The 13593-nt window shown below is 48.0% G+C and overlaps 1 pseudogene; it reads left to right on the forward strand.

Moving 5' to 3' along the window:
• Positions 1–12602: 12602 nt before the first annotated feature.
• Positions 12603–12721, forward strand: LOC143958416 (5S ribosomal RNA; annotated as a pseudogene).
• Positions 12722–13593: the final 872 nt, after the last annotated feature.

A 13593-nucleotide genomic window follows, 5' to 3' on the forward strand; every position in this document is an offset into this window, starting at 1 on the left:
TTTTTAATACCGTATATACTCGAGTATAAGCTGAGATTTTCAGCCTCTTTTTTGAGGCTGAAAGTGCCCCCCTCGGCTTATACTCGAGTCACCGCTGTCTGACTGCCCGAACAGCGTGTCGAGCAGACAGACAGCGGCCATTCTACCTTTCAAAAGCCGCGCCTCCGCCTCCGCCTCAGCCTGTGATAGGCGGAACACTCAATTTCCCAGCAGTCAGTGTTCCGCCTATCACGGACATCGGCTCATCCTCGGATGAGCCGATGTCCGTGATAGGCGGAACACTGACTGCTGGGAAATTGAGTGTTCCGCCTATCACAGGCGGAGGCGGGGCTTTTGAACAGGGGAATGGCCGCCAGGGCGCCGACGAAGAGCGGCGATCCTGGCATGGGACGACACGGAGGCTCGGGACGGGACGACACGGAGGCTCGGGACGGGACGACACGGAGGCTCGGGACGGGACGACACGGAGGCTCGGGACGGGACCGGACGGGACCGCTCGGGACACAGGTAGGCTGGACACACAAGGCTGCACGGACACACACACACACACACACACACACACACACACACACACACACACACACGGATGGACACACACACACACACACACAGGGATGGATGGATGGATGGACACACACACACACACACAGGGATGGATGGATGGATGGACGCACACACACACAGGGATGGATGGATGGACACACACACAGGGATGGACGGACACACAGGGATGGACGGACACACACAGGGATGGACAGGCATATCTCACCCTCGGCTTATACACGAGTCAATAGGTTTCCCAGTTTTTTGGGGGTAAATTGGGGGCCTCGGCTTATACTCGGGTCGGCCTATACTCGAGTATATACGGTATGTTGTTGGCGTCGACGACCTGTTTTATTTTTCTGCTTGTTTGCCGAGGTGACCATCTTGGCGTTTGTCAAGAGGGTTGAGAGTGGACAGCAAGATTGCCTACGGCCATATCACCCTGAATGTGTAATACTGATATATATATTTGGTTATAATGTTTGTTGTAAAATGTATTTATATGCATTAAGTTATTTTGTTTCTAAGAATTTTGTATTTTCATCTGCTGGTAATAAAAAGGCTGCTATGGCCATTCGACTCCAAAGAGAATGTGTCGTCTGGTCAATCATAAGTTATTTAAGACAAAGGTATAGTTTTTTTTTGGGGGGGAACCTCACAAAATAGGCACATCATGAAACTTTTCTCGAATCGACTTCTCTCGAACCGGCTTGTTGGAAGGTTTTACTTTCAATAAGTGCTGATTAGTTTATTTTGACAGTGGGGTCATCTCCCCTTTTGTCAGAATACAATAACCCAGAAAGAAGGATTTCTCTATTGACCCCACTTGTGTCAATGTGATAATCGGTTCAGTTGTTTTTGCTTTTTTTTGATTAGCCCACTTTAAAAAAAACTTCCATGTATGGCAAGCCTTAGAGTAACTAAAGATGAATTTGGATCCATGTGTGGCCACTGTGGTTGAACAGAAGTCAGGATATTCCCAATCAGTCAGGGCTGTAGGCTGGAGAGATGATCTGCATATTTTGACAGCAAGGTAGCCTTCCTGCTGTCAGAATTCAATAATACAGTGGAGAAGATTCCAGCACCCACGTTGAGTGTGTGGATGGAGGAATCCAGTCAGGTGTTGTTTTTTAAATTTAACCCACTAGCTGAATGAAAAAAACTGACATGTGCATGGCCAGCTTTAGAGATTCAGGGGTTAAGTGACCTGGAGATATTGAAGCCCAGTGGTTTGGGCAGCACAGTGGTGTAGTGGTTAGCACTCTCATCTAGCAGTAAGAAGGGTTGCTGGTTCAAATCCCAACCATGACACTCCCTCCCTGAGTTTGCATGTTCTCTCTGTGCCTGTCTATATTCAACCTTGTTATTAACCCCTTCCCGCTGAGCATACGCAGATGTGCGTACTTGTCTTCCGGGCGGTATACCAGGATGATGCCAGCACCTGCAGGCATCATCCCAGTACTGTTTTTTTCAGCAGGCAATTGGCTATCCAGCCATAACAACCGATGCGGCTAAAAGCCGCTCGGCTGTTATGCCGGAGGAGCGGGAGGGGACGTCCCCCCTCCCGCCGCTGTTACCGGTGCTCCCGCTCGATACGGAGCACCGATTCCTGGTGCGATGCCGCTGGGGAGGAACTGGAACGAAGCCGTAATCGGCTTCGTTCCAGTCTCCTCATAGTAAACACGGAAGCGACGTCATGACGTCACTTCCCGTTTACTCAGCTGCCAATGGCGCCGATTTAAAAAAAAATATCCGGTATTCAGAATCGCCGTTTTCGGCGATCTGAATACATTGAAGTGTAAAGGAGGGGTGGGGGGTCGTTTCACTGTTCTCCTCGTAGTCCGGTCAATAAGACCGCCCCGAGGAGAATGCCATCACTTCCTCCCTGCCTGGCTGTGTTTACTATACACAGCAGGGGAAGCTTCTCATTCGCCAGGAGCTATCGAGAGGGGATGACCAGAAAGCAACGGCCATCCCCTCATCCCGGATCGCTCCTGAAGCGGAACGGACCGCCGCATCCAGTGGGAGGGGGGTACGATCGGACCCCCCACCCGCTGGAAGGCGAGCACGTACATGCTACGTGCTTTCATAGTTTCATAGTTAGTTAGGTTGAAAAAAGACACCAGTCCATCCAGTTTAATCTGAGTGAGTGTCTACAATTGTCCCTATTCCTGTACATTGCACACTCACATTGGTCCCTACCCTCAAGTAGACCACAATCCAATGTCCCCATGCATATACTAGAGCCAATTTACCTACCTGCATGTCTTTGGATTGTGGGAGGAAACTGGAGTACCTGGAGGAAACCCACACAGGCACAGGGAGAACATGCAAACTCCAGGCAGGTAGTGTTGTGGTTGGGATTTGAACCAGTGACCCTTCTTACTGCTAGGTGAGAGTGCTAACCACTACACCGCTGTACTGCCCTTGCGCCTGTCGCTGCCATTGCACCGACATACATTGCCATGCGGCGGTCCTTAAGTGGTTAAGGATGATAAAATAAATTGTCTAACATGCTATAGAAGCAGTGTCAGAGTTATGAGCTTTAATCATAACTCATTGCTTGGGTTCATCACTGAATTTTGTGGACCCAAAAATATTGCTTGACTGCGTTAGGAATGAAAAAGTATATAGCTCAATCAACTGCCTGAGTTATGAGCTTTAATCAGAACTCATTGCTTGGGTTTACCCACTGAATTTTGTGGGCCCAAAAATATTGCTGGATGGAGTTAGGAATAAGAAAGAGAGCAGGGATTTCAGTCTGATCCCTCTTGGGAAAGTCTACAGAGAGCCCCCGCTCTCTGGAAGTAAAGGGCGGCTGTTGGAAGACCATCTTACATTTCTTTTCAAATGTTTTTATTGAGATTTTTAGCAGAGTTGGTTACAACAAGGGATACAAAACAAAAAAAATAATATATAGTAATAAAAGTAACATAACAGTATAATGTAGTGACAGGGTTTTCTCAGCACAATATAGCATAGAAACAAATAGTCCACAATAAAGAATAAAGTAGTATTCCCAAGTATCTAATATTCATAGTCATAAAGGGACTCGAACAAGAGTAAGTCTCTTAGAACTTGTATAATAAAGTCCGTAATATAATTATTGTAAGACTTATAAATAGCGATATGGATAAAGGCCACTTCTGGACCCCAAGACACCCCTCACAGGGATCTATCTGTGTCTTGGAGTACCTAGGCCAACATCCTAAAGGAAATTCAAACACAGTAGTTATCTTTTATGAAGGAAAATAAAGATCTATTCTTACTCTTAATTCAGATAAACAGACATGTGATATATTTGTCATTTTGTTATGAAATTATTTTTAAAGCCATCCAAAAAATATTAAAACGCACAGGAGTTCTTTCTTCTATATGATTAAAGAATCAGCATTATCTAAATAGTGGAAGTGTAATTTTTGTACCATGTACTCCAAGGTTCCCATAGTTGTTGTTCCTTAATAGGGATGAGCTTCGTGTTCGAGTCGAACATACGCTCGACTCGAACATCGGCTGTTCACCCGTTCGGCGAAGTCCGAACGTTTTGGTCCGTTCGCGCCAAATTCGTGTGGCACTCACGGCCCACAATGCACTGCGATGGCGCAGTGCATTGCTTGCTCATGATTGGCCAAGCATGCACTGTGACCCCGCATGCTTGGCCAATCGCAGCGCCAGCAGCGAGGAGAGCCATGATTGGCCACAGGCAGGATACCTGTGGCCAATCATAGCTCAGGCTGTGTAGTGCACGCCCCACACTATATAAGGCCACCAGCGCGGCGGCCTTGTGTAGTGTGTTGGCGTCTGAAGCAGTGGGTGTTCTGTGTACCTTCAACACAGTACACACCGATCGTTTTCGGCCGATTTTCGATCTTGCTGTTGTGTAGTGGTTGTTGTCTGCGTGCCCTGACCGCAGTACACACCGCTATATTCACCTCACCTATATAGCTAGTGATCTATCTTTTATAATAGAGCTTGCAGTCAGTAGTGTTAGGAGCTAGTGCGTGCTGTCTGCGTGCTCTGTACCCAGTACATACCGCTATATCCACCTACATAGCTCTTCTCTATTTGAGCCCACTTGCCATCTGCAGGAGTTATTGGAAGTTGTGTGTGCCTCCAGCACAGCACAGTATACATCTGTATATACCCCTTTATCTCTGGTGTTCTATAATAAAGGCATCTGCAGGAGTTAGTGGGTGTTCTGTGTACCTTCAACACAGTACACACCGATCGTTTTCGGACGATTTTCAATCTTGCTGTTGTGTAGTGGTTGTTGTCTGCGTGCCCTGACCGCAGTATACACCGCTATATTCACCTCACCTATACAGCTAGTGATCTATATTTTATAATAGAGCTTGCAGTCAGTAGTGTTAGGAGCTAGTGCGTGCTGTCTGCGTGCTCTGTACCCAGTACATACCGCTATATCCACCTACATAGCTCTTCTCTATTTGAGCCCACTTTCCATCTGCAGGAGTTATTGGAAGTTGTGTGTGCCTCCAGCACAGCACAGTATACATCTGTATATACCCCTTTATCTCTGGTGTTCTATAATAAAGGCATCTGCAGGAGTTAGTGGGTGTTCTGTGTACCTTCAACACAGTACACACCGATCGTTTTCGGACGATTTTCGATCTTGATGTTGTGTAGTGGTTGTTGCCTGCGTGCCCTGACCACAGTATACACTGCTATATTCACCTCACCTATATAGCTAGTGATCTATCTTTTATAATAGAGCTTGCAGTCAGTAGTGTTAGGAGCTAGTGCGTGCTGTCTGCGTGCTCTGTACCCAGTACATACCGCTATATCCACCTACATAGCTCTTCTCTATTTGAGCCCACTTGCCATCTGCAGGAGTTATTGGAAGTTGTGTGTGCCTCCAGCACAGCACAGTATACATCTGTATATACCCCTTTATCTCTGGTGTTCTATAATAAAGGCATCTGCAGGAGTTAGTGGGTGTTGTGTGCCTCTAGCACAATATACACTACCCAACTGCTTTTTTACCCAACTCCCTTCAGGCCATTACCATGTCTGGAAGGCCAGCAAGGAGAGGCAGACAGGCGCGAGCCGATAAAAGAGGGCAAGCAGGCTCTGTGTCTAGAGACAACAGTGCTGGTCATGGACGCGGTGCATTGTCATCAGCACGTGGCCATGGGACACGCTTGTCCTTCTTTTCGGCAGCTGGACATGTTGAGCCGCAACATGCCAACGACTTGGTAGAGTGGATGACCAAGCCCTCTTCATCCTCCTCATCCTCTCTCACCCAGTCTCAGGGTACTAGCAAAGCAGCTGCCAACGCTTTGTCTTCCCTCCTCTCAATGTCATCATCAGTGACTCCTTCCCTAGACCCACCACGTCCTCCTGAGGAGTCTCCTGAACTCTTTGAGCACAGTGTTGGGTACATGCTCCAGGAGGATGCCCAGTGTTTTGTAGCCTCTGATGATGACACTCAGCTAGAGGAAGGCAGTAGTGTGAATGCAGAGAGAGGGGATGCTTAAGAAGGACAGCAATCTGGCAGTCATGTTCCACAAGCTGCAGCATACTGCCAGGTTTGCTACAGCGATGAAGAGGGAGGGGATGATGAGGGCACTGACTCCACGTGGGTGCCGGTTAGGAGAGAGGAGGAGGAGGAGGAGGAGGAGGCACATGTCCAACGAGGCAGGATGCCCTCCGGGGGCCAGCTTAGGGGCAGCACACTGACTGAATCACACCGCAGAGCTCCGCCTGTGCAGGGCGCTGCCTCTGCACGTTATGCTAAAAGTTCTTTGGTGTGGGCCTTTTTTGAGACGAGTGCATCAGATCGCACCGCTGCTATTTGCAACATATGTCTCAAGCATATCTCGCGTGGCCAAAACATCAGCCGCTTGGGCACCACATGCTTGACCAGACATATGTTGACCTGCCATGCAGCTCGTTGGCAAGCGTACCTCAAAGACCCACACCAAAGAACAAAGCGGCCCTCTCCTTGCTCCTCATTAGCTGGCATCTCCAACCCCACTAGACCTTCAGTCCTCTCTGAAACCTGCTCTGAGAGGAATGAAGGTGTAGAATTAGGTGTGTCACAGCCAAGCGCTTCCGGGCACTCTGCTAGCAGTAGACCCACGTCCGATTATAGCAGGCAAATGTCCCTGCCCCAGCTGCTGAACCGGCGAAAGAAGTTCATTCCCAGCCATCCACATGCCCAGCGGTTGAATGCTAGCTTGGCTAAATTGCTAGCACTTCAACTGCTGCCTTTTCAGTTGGTAGACTTGGCCCCCTTCCGTGAGTTTGTACAATGTTCGGTTTCTCAGTGGCAGGTCCCCAAATGCCACTTTTTCTCACGGAAGGCGATTCCGGCTCTCTACCGGCATGTGGAAGGCAATGTCCTTGCCTCGCTGGACAGGGCGGTCAGCGGTAAGGTGCATATTACCGCTGACTCATGGTCCAGCAGGCATGGACAGGGACGTTACCTGTCTTTCACGGCCCATTGGGTCACTCTTCTGGCAGCTGGGAAGGATGCAGGACAAGGTGCAGTAGTGTTGGAGGTTGTTCCGCCACCACGCCTCCAAAATGCTACTATTGGTTGTGACACACCTCTCTCCTCCACCCCCTCCTCTTCTTCTTCCTCCATGGCCTCTTCCAGTGTTCTGTCCTCAGAACCAGCGGTGCTCCGTAGGCGTTCCAGGGGCTACGCAAGTACGCAGGCAAAACGATGCCATGCCGTGCTTGCGCTGGTTTGTTTGGGGGACAGGAGCCACACTGGGGCGGATGTTTTGTCAGCTCTGCAGGGGCAGGCCGAGAGGTGGTTGACGCCACGCCAGCTTAAGCCAGGATTGGTGGTTTGCGACAATGGCACCAACCTCCTCTCCGCCCTCCGACAGGGACAACTGACCCATGTGCCCTGTGTAGCTCACGTCCTTAACCTGGTGGTGAAGCGGTTCTTGGGCAGGTACCCTGGCTTACAGGATGTCCTGAAGCAGGCCAGGAAAGTCTGTGTGCATTTCCGCCGATCATTTAATGCCTGTGCTCGGCTGGCTGAGCTCCAAAAGGAGTTGAACCTGCCCAAGAACCGCCTTATATGTGACATGCCCACCAGGTGGAACTCAACGTTGGCCATGCTGCAGCGGCTGCACACGCAGCAGAGGGCCATCAATGAGTACCTGTGCGACTACGGCACCAGAACAGGGTCAGGGGAGCTCGGATTTTTCTCACCACGCCAGTGGGGCATGATCAGGGATGCATGCACTGTCCTGTCACCGTTTGAGGAGGCCACAAGGATGGTGAGCAGTGACACTGTACCTCTTGTCCACCTCTTGGAGCATACGCTGCGTGGAATAATGGACAGGGCACTTGAGGCAGAACAGAGGCAGGAAGAGGAGGATTTCCTTGCCTCTCAAGGCCCCCTTTATCCAGCCAGTGTTCCTGCTGTGCCACCCATCACACAGGAAGAGGATGAGGAGGAGGAAGAGGAGGAGGATGATTGTGTCAGCATGGAGGTGGAGGCTGGCACTCAGCATCAGCAGCAGTCTTGTAGGGATGATTTACAGTCCCAAGAAACACGTGGACTTGTACGTGGCTGGGAGGAGGTAGCTGCGGATCATGTTGTCCTTAGTGACCCAGAGGACTCCGGAGTGAATGCCTCAGCTAACCTACGCTGCATGGCCTCCCTGATCCTGCAAAGCCTGCGGAAGGATCCTCGTATTCTTCGGATCAAGGAGAGGGACCATTACTGGCTGGCCACTCTCCTTGATCCACGGTACAAGGGTAAGGTTGCCGACCTTATCTTGCCATCGCAGAGGGAGCAGAGGATGAGACATCTCCGGGAGGCCTTGCAGAAAGGTCTGTGCAACGCGTTCCCAGAGACTGGGAGGTTACAAACTCCTGGTCCTGGACAACGTGTTGCTGAGGCATCGGTCAGAAGGAGCGGTGGAGTAGGTGGCCGTCTGACTGATGCTTTCAGACAATTTTTTAGTCCGCAGCCCCAAGGTATGATCGGTTCCAGCAACCATCGCCAGCGTCTGATTTACATGGTGCAGGAATACCTAGGGGCAAGGTCAGACTTGGACACCTTTTCCACCGAAAATCCTCTGGCTTACTGGGTCTTGAGGATGGATCACTGGCCAGAGCTTGCACAGTATGCAATTGAGCTACTGGCCTGTCCTGCATCCAGCGTTTTTTCGGAACGCACCTTCAGTGCTGCTGGTGGCTTTGTTACCGATCACAGGGTGCGGCTGTCTACCGAATCAGTTGATCGACTGACCTTCATCAAGATGAATCAGTCTTGGATCACCCACAGCTACCAAGCACCTGAAGCTGATGTAACCGAATAATTTTTTTTTTAAATATCACATCCCTTCAAGGCTGCCTATGCTGATGCTGAGTGACTGTCCTGTTATGTTGATTGTCTATCCTCTTCCTCCTCCGATGATATGTTGTTCTGTTTCTGGGTGATGCCATCAGCCCAATTTTTCTGCCCCTCTTTAACAGGGGCGTTTAAGTACAATTTTTGATGCAATGCTTTGCACCAGGGCTAATTCCTGCAATAAAACAAGAGTATATGGGAGAGGTTGCAGTGTCGTGGCACCAGCACCAGTGCCTAAGGCCCAATTTTTCTGCCCCTGTTTAACAGGGACATGTAATTACAATTCTTGATATAATATTTCACAGGAGGGCCCGTTCCTGTGCCCACCCAGAGTAACTCTGAGGACTTATAGTGTTGTGGCACCAGCACCACAACCACCAAAGGTAAATTTTTCTACCACTGTTCAACAATGGCATGTAATTACAATTCTTGATATAATCGTTCACAGCAGGGCGCTCCAGCGCCCACCAAGAGTCACTTTGAGGGCTTACAATGTTGTGGCAAAACCAACACCTTGTTCCGCCATTTCTGCAGAGCATATAGGGCAGGCCCCTACTTTCAAACATCCAACTTACAAACATCTCCTACTTGCAAACAGAAGGAGACAACAGCAAGTGAGATGAAAAAAGATGGACGACAAAACAAATTATACAGGGGTGATAACCCTTCCCTATGTTTTCCAAAAAGCTTAAAATGTTTTTTTTTGACTGGAGCTACACTTTAAAAATGTACCACTTGAAAATTACAAACAGATTCAACTTAACACAACAAACCTACACAGTCCCTGTCTTGTTTGCGCCGCCTGTATACTGCTGTTCTAAGTATATAGGGCCTGGGGGCCACACGCATTTCCTTTTTTTAATATGGGTACGGGGTTCCCCTTAATATGCGTACAAGACCCAAAGGGGCTGGTAATGAGCAGGGAGGGCTACCCATGCCATTTTTCTTAATGATTTTCAACCATATTGCAGGAACCAGATATAACATTAAAACCGCAAGCAGCTTTAAATGACGTTATTTCCGTTAAATGTCATTTTGTGCAGGGACTGTTCTAAACACGGGAAACACGTGGCACTTCACAGGCATACTACAGACACCCCCCAGGCACCATATTTAAAGGAATATTCCACTTTCTTTTCCACTTTAATCGTCATTAAAATCAGTGCTCCCGCCAACACGGCCGTTTTTAAAACATTTTTTCTTGCATTGACCCATGTCCCCTGGGGCAGGAGCCAGGTCCCCAAACCCTTTTTAGGACAGTATCTTGCATATTAGCCGTTAAAATTAGCACTTTTAATTTCGAACGTTCAAGTCCCATAGACTTCAATGGGGTTCTAACGTTCGTACGAATTTGGGGTCCATTCGAAAGTTCTGGTGCGAACCGAACCGGAGGGTGTTCGGCTCATCCCTATTCCTTAATATATAGGGATTTGTCATTAGGAAATAACAATTCGTAGGAGTGGTGAAGTTGGGTTAATTCTATAACTTCTGTCACAGTAGGAAGAGAGTCAGTTTTCCATTTTCTAGTTATAGATAGTCTTGCAGCTAAAAGTATATGTGTTACTACTTTACGATATTGTTTGGGAATCGTATGTAAATTCATATTCAGAATGGCTAGTTCTGGTGAAAGTTGAAGGACAATACCTGTTACGGAAGTGAGTAAATGGGAGATTGCCTGCCAGTAGTTATGTAAGCTTGGGCAGTCCCACATAATATGAAATAGGGTCCCCAATTGGGTACAATTTCTCCAGCAATTAGGTGACGAGTTCCCCTTGAATTTTTCTAGGATATGTGGAGTCAGGTATTGTCTTTGAACAATTTTTTGTGCCAATTCCCATAGTGTAACACATGCAGTGGCCCTATATATGCTTCGTAGGGAAGCCATCCATTGTTTAATTGAAAAGTCTTGCCCCAAATCTTGTTCCCATTTAAGGAAGGAAGGTAGTTTGCTGGGTATGTTTTTTGCCCCTAGAATTGGGTATATTGTAGCTACTCCTTTCTGTGAGGTGGCATGATTATTGAGGAAAGACCATATTTTAACTGGGATTGAAGCTCTGAGTTGTGGATTGTGTAGCAGACACTTTTCTATTTGAATATATGTAGATCGCTCAGAATTCGGAAGCTGTAATTCATTACTTAACTGAGAAAAAGACTTTAATGAGCCCTGTTGGAAGAAGGAACCAAGTTTGATATCCCGACCCAAATTCCAGTCGTGTATTTGTACGCCAGGAATGAATGTTGGTATGATTGTTAGAGGAGGGTTTAACACCGTGATTGGAGTTTTATCCCATTTGTATGTGATGATTCTCTGCCAAGAGTGTAGCGTCGCTTTCACCGTTGGTGGGTATTGAGCTGTAATTGTGGACTTAATTTTCCTACTAAGTAACCAGAATTGCACATTAGGCTGTCGTGTGATGTCTTTCTCAATTTGTCCCCATAAAGTTTTAGGAGTAGGCAAGAACCATTCTTGCAATTGGGTCAAAAGAGTTGCGTCATAATAATCCTGTAGATCAGGTACGGTCGCACCACCTATATTTCTATGTTTAATTAGTATATGGTATGCGCAACGGGATTTTTTGCCATTCCATAGATATTTTCCCAAACTGCTTTGTAAGGATTTAAAGTAGTATTTAGGGATACATATTGGAAGGGACCTGAGTTGATATAATAATTTTGGTAAGGTCATCATTTTGAAAGCTGCCAGGCGACCAGTCCATGTAAATTCGAATTTATTAAGTGTTAGACCATCTTACATTTCAATTGTAAGCTATAATTAAGCCTCTAGTCTGGTTGCTAGGTTGTTCTGAAGTAGAAGGCTGAGGGACTGGGTCAATCTCAGTTTGTGCTGGACTGGCGGAAGAGTGCTCATTCCTCTGAGAAGGCCGGGCTAGATCTGATTCAGTCTCTCTTCCAACTGCTTCCAGGGCAACATGGCAGGCAGTCCAAATGTTTGGTTATGGCTTATGAAGCGAATGGCAGATCCTATTCTAACTGTTCATCCTTTCTTCCTGGGAATTCGGTGTTTTGATCTTGGAATGGTTCTTAGCTTTTCTTGGTTAGAGTATGAGGGCACCATACTACAGCCAACAAACTTTGGCCAGGCCAAAATCAACGTGCCCTATTCTTGGTTCAGACTTTAGGGACTGGGTCAAGATGTCTTCTCCCCATAGGGGAAAAGGTATGACACATGCCATTCCCACACAAATAGGTTTAAATGTCCATAATTTAAACCATATGAAAGTTTTCAATGAAAACTATTCATTAATGTCCATGTATAGTGTAGCCAGTAGCAAGCAAAAACAGAGTAGGGTTCAGGCACAATGCACATAGATATCACTTGCTGCCCATTTGCTAGAGCAGGATTTAGACAGGACCCCCTCCCAAGCCCACTGTAGCATTGTTTGTATATAATGCTGTTAACTACCCATTTGCTGCTCATTAGTATGCCCACCTTGGAGCAGTGTAGAATGCATTGCCAGTGATTTCCCCTTGCGCATATGCTCTGTGGTCCCAACAGAGCAGATTTCATAGGCAATGTAAATAGTAAATGGCTGCTCTACTAGAGCCGGTGCCACATCACCAGGTGGCACCAGGAATACCAGGTGCCGCAGCCTTTTTTTAATGTGTAGTCGGCGTTGAAGACCTGTTTTATTTTTCTGCTTGTTTGCCGAGGTGACCATCTTGGCATTTGTCAAGAGGGTTGAGATTGGCCAGCAAGATTGCCTATGGCCACATCACCCTGAATGCACACGATCTTGTCTGATCTCGGATGCTAAGCAGGGTTGGGTCTGGTTAGTACCTGGGTGGGAGACCGCTTGGGAGTACAAGGTGCCGTACGCTTTTTATAATATGTTGTTGGCGTCGACGACCTGTTTTATTTTTTTGCTTGTTTGCCGAGGTGACCATCTTGGGGTTTGTCAAGAGGGGTGAGAGTGGCCAACAAAATTTCCTACGGCCACATCACCCTGACGGTTTTCAGATCCACAAGCTTGTCCTCCGGCAACCTGCATTCCATCGCTTCAGAATCCAACACAATACCCAGAAAGGTGATGACCTTCCTGGGCCCTTCCGTCTTGTCGGGTGCCAACGGGATGCCGAACCGTTCCGCTACGTGTTCCAGCGTCGCCAGCAACACCCCGCACACTCTGGAATCCGGCGGACCCACGCAGAGAAAGTCATCCAAATAATGGATAACAGAGTTCAGCCCTGCGACATCCCGCACCACCCATTCCACAAATGAGCTAAATGTTTCAAACACCACGCATGAAATGGAGCACCCCATGGGGAGGCAACGGTCAACATAAAACATGTTGTCCCAATGACACCCCAACAACCGAAAACTTTCGAGATGGACGGGGAATTCGCAAAGGTCCTCTGTATCAGTCTGTACCGCCGCTTCTCCTCGTCGTCTTTTTTAGTATCATCCGGCTTGACCCTGTCCAGGTTGAACTTCTCTAGTGGTAGTAGTGAAAATATCTCCACATACTCACCCTTCCATATTTTCTCCCGTACCTCTGGCTTCAAATGAGCCCCCAACGGCCCTTCAAAGCAGACATACGCCTTGCATTTCGAAGAGTCCGCCAAACGCACAATGTCTTGTCTAGTAGAGGACTCGCTCCCGCTCGATGCCTTAATGGGCACTGGCGGCTCCTGCCCCGCGGGCCCAGCTACTGCCGGGACCACCACTTCCGTGCCTTTTGCGACACCCCCGG

Source organism: Lithobates pipiens, unplaced genomic scaffold (genome assembly GCF_037356315.1).
Source record: "Lithobates pipiens isolate NorthernLeopardFrog02 unplaced genomic scaffold, aLitPip1_a1.2 Scaffold_61, whole genome shotgun sequence".
NCBI lineage: Eukaryota > Metazoa > Chordata > Amphibia > Anura > Ranidae > Lithobates > Lithobates pipiens.